Genomic DNA, 9,987 nt, shown 5'->3' with positions numbered 1-9,987 from the left:
TTCAGAGCTACTCAAATTTCTCTGAGCTTCAAGACAGAGGCCGCTGTTGTATTGATAACTGCAGTGGAATATAATTCCATATTATCAGTAAGGATTAAGTCTTCTTTGTTGTATTGGATTGTCAACTATAATCTGCACCTTGCCCAGGACATAGACTGTCAGGTATTTGTGTTTGATTACTCTGAGCCTGAATCTCTGGATTTACAGTAGCAATTTTGTTATTTCCTTTGATCCTAGTAATGTCACTGGTGCCTAATTGTCTGTTTTGATCTAGAATTTCAATTCCATCAATAATCTATAAACTATCCACACCATTATATAACAGCCAATGCTTCTTTTTCAATTGTAGCACATCTGTTCAGATTTTGTCCATAGTTTTGATGTAAAGTGTACAGACTCCCTTATTCTATCATTGTGAACCTGAATGAGAATTGCACCTAGTTGTCTGGAAAATGAATGCATGGTTACAATGTTAAACAATCCTGAGTTGTAGCAACCCTTTCTACTATCACTATTATTTGTCCCCAACATTCTGAGGTCACCATTAACCTCTAGTAAAACTTTCTCACTCTCTTTCTCTCTTTATTTACACTTTGATGGGTATGTTACTCAATGAGTGGAGTCTCATGGAGGTCTGAGCAATGTGGACTGTGGTAAGATTTGTGATGCCAACAGACAGAGCCTATCTCGACATCAGGAGTGTTTTATTGCATCCTCAGCTTTCCTCAGTGTAAGTCCCTAGTGACTTCAGCTGACCACTGGCTGTGAACCTCAGGGCACAATCCATAGGTTCCAGCCACATGCAGCCTTCATCCACGGACATTGCTTTCCAACATTTGTCAAATCCTCGTGGCCATCAAGGCATCTCTCTCATCCACTTATCTTGTTTTATACTTTTGATAATAGGCTGCATAGAAAAAGAGCTATATTAAAAATAAATATAGTTGAAGGATTTCTGCACTTTTTTAAAGGATGCAACTTGGCACTCATTGCAGGCAATGTTTACACTGCTGCTTTTCAAGAATTAGTAGGAGCTTAATTTGCAGACAATCAGCAATGAAAGTATGAATGTAACTTCAGCTGGAAGCAAGTCACTGATTGGTCTGTGGGATTAGTGACCAGTTTTTGATGACAAAGACCATCTGTCTGCCAACAGCGATGTGATTGGCTCACAGGTAGCTGAACAGTTTTGGGGTATGAATATTTGGAAGAAGCAATCAGATCTCTGCAAATGTAGGAGTTGTCTCTTTTCCCTGCAGTAAAAAAACGTGTCTCAAGCCTGAAGATAGCCAGTTTATTTCCTCTTTCCAGTTGCTGTAAGCTGTGATTTTTAACTTAAGGGTCAAAGACTGTTATGACTGTTCTATAATCAGGCAGCCTGTACCTCTTGCAAACAGGTGAACATATCTGGATAAGGCAGATTGAGAAGCAATGTTCTGACCATCTGTATGTATGGCTCGAGGGGGTGTGAGAAGTTGAATAGTGGACTCCACCCATACAGGAATTATCTCTCCTATTGTGGACTGTCTTCTCCGGGAATGAGAGAAAGGGAGAATTGAGTAAGATGATTGATTAGTAAGGGATCAAGGATTACAAGGAGAAGGTGGGAGAAATAGAGTTGAGAAACATATCAGCCATCATCAAATGGCAGAGTAGACTCACTGGGCCAAAATGGCCTACTTTTGCTCCTATATCTTTCTTGTCTTATGGACCTTATTGAAACATATGAAATTATAGAGGGTTTAATAGGGAAGATATGGGAAAATTGTTTCCTGTTGTGGAAAAGTCTAGGACCAGATGGCATAATGTCTGTATATGGGGTTGCACCTTTAAGATGAGGAGAAATTTCTGTTCTCAGAGAGTAGTAAATCTGTGGAAATCTTTATGCAGAGGGCTTCTGAGGCTGTGTCATTAAATATATTCAAGTAGAGAGTGACAGAACTGTAATCAGTTAGGGAATCAAGAGTTATGGGAAAATGCAGGAAAGTGGAGTTGAGGATTGATATCTGATTAGCCATGATCTCACTGAATGGCAGTGTAGACTCAATGGGCTGAATGGCTTCCTCCTGCTCCTAAGTCATATGATCTTATAGAAGATTCCCCACCAGCAAGCTTAAACTGTCTGATCTATAACCAGAAGATTGACCATTAAAGCCTTTTTATAAAAAAAATGAGGGCTTTACCTGTTCTATGATTCTGTGGAGCAAACATTTGGTATAATTCATTTGGATGATTCATATATTAAGTGATGATCAAACCAAAATGCAGTTAATGTCTGAACTGGAAGGGCACAATTCATTTAAGGTGAGAGAAATGGCTGATACGGTGTTTTGATAGGACTGGCTTAGCAATCCGTATGATTCACCATAGAGACTTTATAAAGGGCATTTCTGGAGATACAATTTATTGGTCTTCCCATGAAAAGCAAGAATTAATGTGTAAATATGAACAAATTGATAAAGATTTTGGCAACAATATCTGACCACTTGGAGTACTTACTGACAGTAGTCAATAGAGTGATTATCGAATTTATAGATTAACATTTTATATAATGGAAATGTCTAAACCTAAAGTTGTAGTTGTGGATTTAATTTGGCTTTGAGCTAGATCAATAAAAACATATGGTACTGTGTTCTGTGTAAATTTTTGTGGATTTGATTTTCAAGATGGAATTAAAATAATTATTATTAAATAATTTTGGTTTAACAAGTCAATAAAATACAATGTAACATATACAAGTGGTTATCGAAATAGAGTCATATAGATGTACAGCACAGAAACATACCGTTTGGTCCAACTTGTCCATGCCGACCAGATATCCTACATTAATCTAGTGCCATTTACTCGTACTTGGTCCACATCCCTTTAAGCCCTTCATAATCATGTACCCATCCAGGTGCCTTTTAAATGTTGCAATTTTACCAGCCTCCACCACTTCCTCTGGCAGTTCATTCCATGCACGCACCACCATTTGCGTGAAAAAGTTGCCCCCAAGAACCCTTAAAAATCTTTCCCCTTTCACCCTAAACCTATACCCTCTTGTTCTGGACTCCCCCATCCCAGGGAAAAAAACCTTGTCTATTTACCCTATCTATGCTCCTCATGATTTTATAAACCTCTATAAAGTCACCTATCAACCTCAAACACTCCAGGGTAAACAGCCAACTTATCCAACCTCTCCCCATAGCTCAAATCCTCCAACCCAATAGTAAAACTAAAGTGAGTAAATCTTGCAAAACCACGACACTGTCAAATTTTCAAATTATGGGTTTCACAATGAATGAGACATTACATGCTGGTCATAACACTTCTTTTTATTCATTCAAGTGATGTAGGCGTCACCAGCTAACCCAGTATTTATTGCCAATCCTTAACTGCCCAGGGGGTTGTTGAGAGTCATCCATCCCTGTGGGCCTGCAGTCACATATAGGTCAGACCAGGTGAGGATGACAGATTTCCTTTGTTAAGGGCATTAATGAATCAGATGGGTTTTTAATGACAATTGACATGGTTCCAAGGTCACAATTAGGCTAGCTTTTAATTCCAGATTTTATTGAATTAAACATGTTACAATTCAAACTTTACCACATGATTATATTTAAAGCTTCAAAGGTGGGTGGCATGGTGGCACAGTGGTTAGCACTGTTGCCTCACAGCACCAGAGACCTGGGTTCAATTCCCGCCTCAGGCGACTGACTGTGTGGAGTTTGCACATTCTCCCATGTCTGCATGGGTTTTCTCTGGGTAATCTGGTTTTCTCCCACAGTCCACAAATGTGTAGGTTAGGTGAATTGGCCATGGTAAATTGCATGTAGGGTGGTGGGTTGGTGTGGACCTGTTGGACCGAAGGGCCTGTTTCCACACTGTAAGTAATCTAATCTTATTTGTGAGAACACATCTTGAGTACTATATGCAGTTTTAGTCTCATGTGTTAAGAATATGAAAGCATTGGTAGTTCAGAAGAAATTATCTGGAGGTAGACTCCTGGGATGACCAAATGCCTCCAAACCAGACTGTTTTCCAAAATGTAGCCCATGGACTCTAAATTTAACATCGTTGTACTTGTTGTATGGCCTAACTGGTTCCAACAATAACTAACCTGAAAGGACAATAACCTACATTAAAAGTGCATGGAGATTTGTACCACTGTTAACCTAGTCTATGGGTCTGTTTAGGTGAAATCAATGGCTATTTGAAATAAGCGCAAGCACTCATTTCAGACGAAGACTCTGAAATTTACTTTATGAAAGTTCTGGCTGCATTTTCAGTTCGGTTCTTTCATAGTTAAGTCAGCATCCAGTCCCTGTACACCTCCATCCCCCATCACGAAGGACTCAAAGCACTCCGCTTCTTCCTTTCCCGCCGTACCACCCAGTACCCTTCCACCAACACCCTCCTTCGACTGACCGAACTGGTCCTCACCCTGAACAACTTTTCTTTCCAATCCTCCCACTTTCTCCAAACAAAAGGAGTAGCCATGGGCACCCGCATGGGCCCCAGCTATGCCTGCCTCTTCGTAGGGTATGTGGAACAATCCATCTTCCGCAACTACACTGGCCCCACCCCCCATCTTTTCCTTCGCTACATTGATAACTGTATCGGCGCTACCTCGTGCTCCCACGAGGAGGTTGAACAGTTCATCCACTACACTAACACCTTCCACCCCGACCTCAAATTCACCTGGACAGTCTCGGACTCCTCCCTCCCCTTCCTAGACCTTTCTGTTTCTATCTCAGGCGACCGAATCAACACGGACATCTACTACAAACCAACCGACTCCCACAGCTACCTGGACTACACCTCCTCCCATCCTGCCCCCTGTAAAAACGCCATCCCATTCTCCCAATTCCTTCGTCTCCGCCGCATCTGCTCCCAGGAGGACCAGTTCAAAATACGTACAACACAGATGGCCTCCTTCTTCAAGGACCGCAATTTCCCCCCCGACGTGGTCGACGGTGCCCTCCACTGCATCTCCTCCACTTCCTGCTCCTCCGCCCTTGAGCCCCGCCCCTCCAACCGCCACCAGGACAGAACCCCACTGGTCCTCACCTACCACCCCACCAATCTCCATGTACAGCGCATCATCCGCCGTCACTTCCGCCACCTCCAAACAGACCCCAGCACCAAGGATATATTTCCCTCCCCTCCCCTATCAGCTTTCCGTAGAGACCACTCCCTCCGCGACTCCCTTGTCAGATCCACACCCCCCCACCGACCCAACCTCCACTCCCGGCACCTTCCCTTGCAACCGCAGGAGGTGCAATACTTGCGCCCACACCTCCCCCCTCACTTCTCTTCAAGGCCCCAAAGGAAACTTCCATATCCGCCACAGATTCACCTGCACCTCCACCCACATCATCTACTGCATCCGCTGCAGCCGGTGTGGCCTCCTCTATATTGGGGAGACAGGCCGCCTACTTGCGGAGCGATTCAGAGAGCACCTCTGGGCCACCCGGACAAACCAACCCAACCACCCTGTAGCACAGCATTTCAACTCCCCCTCCCACTCCACCGAGGATATGCAGGTCATTGGACTCATCCACCGCCAAACCACAACAACGCGACGGTCGGAGGAGGAGCGTCTTATCTTCCGACTGGGAACCCTCCAACCACAGGGGATGAACTTGGACTTCACCAGTTTCTTCATCCCCCCTCCCCCCACCTTGTCTCAGCCGAATCCCTCCAGCCCGGCACCGCCTTCCTGACCTGCAGTCTTCTTCTTGACCTCTCCGCCTCCATCCTACTCCGATCTATCACCCTCACCTTGACCTCTTTCCACCTATCACATTTCCAACGCCCCTCCTCCAAGTCCCTCCTCCCTACCTTTTATCTTCTCCTGCTAAACACTCTCTGCTCATTCCTGAAGAAGGGCCTGTGCCCGAAACGTCGAATCTCCTGTCCCTGGATGCTGCCTGACCTGCTGTGCTGTTCCAGCAATAAAGTTTCAACTTTGATCTCCAGCATCTGCAGACCTCACTTTTTCCTCCATATAAGAGTGGCCTCACATTAATATTATGAAGATGTGGGTGTACTATACACTTAAGAGAGTTAAAAGCTAGCAGAACTACCTGACAGCACCAAGTGTTCTGAATAAGATACAATGAAACATGTGGTCCAACTACTGAGGCAGCTAGGGTAGCTGGTTGCCTGGAGACAAAAACAGATTGAGTTAGGCCAATCAGTTTAATTTATGCCCCCCCAAAAAAAACAAACTCTAATCAAGTTTGAATTTCGTATATTGACAATCTTAAAAGCCAATGACACAATCTGATGCTTTGGGTGTATAAGACCAGGAGAAAATGGACAGTTGGAAGGAGAACTGCCACGCCACCAGCATATAGACACTGCCTGAAAAATAGCTCTCTTATAGGTACTTTTATCAAACAGTAACCTGTGAAACAGAAATCCCTCAGGAGAAGGAGATTCGATGTCTGGCAGGTTTTGAAAAGTTGAATTTTTGGTAAATCTTAATCGGAGGCTTTATTGGACTAGTATTGTCGAAGAGGAAGGTGAAAGATAGGTTAGAGGAGGGGGTTGTAAATAGTTGTTAGTTAATTATTCTCTGTTATACTTTAAGAAATAAAGTTGTTAATTCTTACTTTAAATAGTTCATGATCTCTCGAATTTTCACAGATTACTGCACTGGATAAATTTTTCTCTGTGTTGCTGGTTTAAATTAAGCAGGAAGGTTTAACCCATGTCGTAACAGACTGAGGGCTCAGCATCAGGATTTGAACTGGTTTGGACAGATTTGAATAGATTTGGGGTACAAAAAATCCCAGTAGATTTAAACACTTGCAGTTTAGTCATCTAGATCTTTAAATAAAACATGGGGGTGAGTCAATTTGTTTAATTTCAGTGACTTGTGGTTGATTAAATTAAAAGTGAGACAAATAGCTCTTCAAATTGCTGAAGAGGTTCTGGGATTTGAAGAAGATTCTCAAATTTGCCAAGCAAGTTTAGAAGGAAAGAAAAAGGTCATACTTTTAGAATTAGCAAATAAGTTAGATCTGGGTTTAACCAAGGACAAAAGTAAAGCTGAAATTGTCAGGGAATTACTCAAAACTTAGGTGTGTCTAAGAAACAGACAAGTGCAGTAGAGGCAGAAAAACTTAAATTACAATTGAGGAAAATGAAGTTGGAAGATAAAAAAATGGAGAGAGGAAGAAAAAGAGAGAGAGGAAAAAGAGAGAGAGAGAGAGAAGGCTCTTGGCTGAGCAAAGAAAGAAAGGGAGAGAGAAAGACAGAGAGACAAGAAAGGGAGAAAGAGAGAGACAGAAGAATGAAAGAGAGAAAGAGCGAGGAAAAAGAGAGAGAAGGTTCTTAGTTGAGCAATAAAAGAGAGAATTTGAACTTTTAAAAGAGAAGGTAGTGGTATGTACAAATATGTCAAACCTCTGCCACATTTTGATGGGAAAGATGTTGAAACCTTCTTTATTTCATTAGAAAAATTGGTTAGGCAGATGGAGTGTCCGAAGTATTATGGGTAATGCTAGTTCAAATTAAACTGGTAGACAGAGCTAGTGAGGTATTTACCGCACTGTCAGATGAGGGTTCAAGAGATTATGAAGAGATTAAACAGGCTATTTTAAGTGCTTATGAATTGATACCAGAAGCCTATAGACAGCGGTTCAGAAGCACAAAGAACCAGGTCAGACTTATGTTGAATTGGAAAGAATTAAACATAGTCATTTTGGTCAGTGGTGTGTGTTTTGAAAATAGATAGGACTTCTGAGGCTCAAAGAGAGACTATTCTGCTGGAGGAGTTTAAAATCTCACTTCCAGAGATGGTAAGAATTCATGTGGAGGAAGAGAAAGTTCAGGAAGTGAGAAGGGCAGCAGAATTAACAGATGAATACATGTTGGTGCATAAGACAAGCTTCTGGTCAGAATTTCATCCTGTGAGGGATAGAAGTTGAGAGCGCTGGTAAGAATTTACTACAGGATAAAAAAGAAGCCCAAGACGGTGGACAAGAGGTGAATGGCCTTAGGTGTTTTCACTGTAATTTTAGATTAGATTAGATTAGATTAGATTAGATGGAGTGGGACACAGAAAATTACAATGCTGGTGGTTTCAGAGGGCACTGGGAAAAGGTGTTTTCACTGCCAGAAAGTGGGACACGTCAAGTCACAGTGCTAGTTGTTAAAGAAAGGCACTATGGGAAAAGCTGTGGTAAAAGAAGCTAAGCCAGTGGCATTAGTGAAGGTAGTAAAGGAAAGGAGCCGATGAGCTGCAGGAATGTGTACAGTCTGGGCAGGGGCTGGGTATGGAGTTAGTACCTGATTTCTAAAAAGAATTCATCTCTGAGGGTAAAGTTTACTAGAAAGAACAGGGGAGAAGGACAAGAAGATATAATTTTGAGAGATACAGGATCTAACCAGTCACTGATAGTAAGGGATGAACGAATATGCACTCTTTCTGATCTGTTACCTGAGAGTGTGGTAATTTGTGGGATAAATGGATAGAAATTTAGTGTTCCCCTATGTAAGATCAGGTTGGAGTGCCAATTTAAGACTAGGGAAGTTACAGTGGGAATGATTGACAGAGTGTCAGTTCCAGGAATTCAGTTTGTTCTTGGGAATGATTTGGCAGTCTCCAAGGTGAGAGTGACACCCCTTGTTGTGGAGAAGCCCAAAGAAGACCAAGAAACTGAAGAGTTAAAACAGAAATATCCTGGTATTTTCCCAGACTGTGTGCTAACCAGATCCCACTATCTTAAGTCACTGCACTAAGCGAAAAGTAACGAGAAAGATGAAGAAGTTGAGGTTCAGATAGCAGATACCCTGTTTGACATATTGGTGCAGGAAAAACCTGAACAGGCAGAGGGTCAGACAGAAGTGTTTAGTCCTGAGAGACTTGCAACAGCAAGACAAGACAATAAAAGATATATATGCAAATACATACTTCGAAAAGGTGGCCGGGAGTATTCCAAAGGGTTATTATATGAAAGATAGAATCCTAAGACGGAATTGGAGACTACGGCAGGTTAGTACAGAGGAGAAATGGGTTGAAGTGCACCAGATTGTGTTGCCGCTAGCATACAGACAGGAGGAGGACCTGTAGGAGGTCACCTAAGGGTAAGAAAGACTCAGGCTAAGGTAAGAAAAACATTTTTATTGGCCTGGAATGCACAAGGATGTGGTTAACTTTTGCCATATGTGTCATACATACCAAATGATAAGTAAATCACAGGCGGAAATAAAACCAGTGCCTATGTTGCCAATTCCCGCATTTGAAGAACTTTTCACACGGGTTATAATTGATTGTGTAGGTCCCCTCCTGAGAACTAAAAGTGGGAACCAGTACTTGTTAACCATAATAAATGTGTTTACAAGATTTCTGGAGGCAATTCCATTACAGAGTATCAAGGCAAAAAGGGTAATAGAGGAGTTAGTATTTTTCTTCACATCGTATGGGCTACCCAGAGAGATTCAGTTGGACCCAGGATCAAATTTTACTGCTAGGCAGTTTAAGGAGGTTATGGATAGCTTAGGTATATAGCACTTTAAATCCAGTGCGTATCATCCTGAATCCCAGGGAGCTGTAGAAAGGTGACATCATGTTGAGAGTGTACTGTCAGGATTATCTGAATGATTGGGTTATAGGTATCCCATTCATATTGTTTGCCATTCGAGGTGCTCCAAATGAATCTACTCAGTTCATTCCCTTTGAGTTAATATTCCGTCATGAAGTGAGAGGCCCTTTGAAGTTAATTAAAGAAAAATTGACATGACCAAAGTTGAAATCTCACATTTAGATTATGTATGGAGGTGAGGGAGAGACTAAATCGAGTAAGTGAGTTAGTGAAACGGCACCTAAAGAGAGCACAGCATAGAATGAAACAGGTGGCAGATAAAAACTCTGAGACTTGGATGTTTTCCCGAGGGGATGACATATTAGTACTGTTACCAGTGATAGGAGATCCCTTCAAAGCCAGGTTTAGAGGTCCCTATCAAATTGAGAAAAAGTTGAGTCAGGTGAGCTAT

This window comes from Chiloscyllium plagiosum, unplaced genomic scaffold, assembly GCF_037043375.1.
Source record: "Chiloscyllium plagiosum isolate Xiang-an unplaced genomic scaffold, Cpla_swu_hap1 HiC_scaffold_3, whole genome shotgun sequence".
Taxonomy (NCBI): domain Eukaryota; kingdom Metazoa; phylum Chordata; class Chondrichthyes; order Orectolobiformes; family Hemiscylliidae; genus Chiloscyllium; species Chiloscyllium plagiosum.
This window is presented reverse-complemented; position numbering follows the sequence as displayed.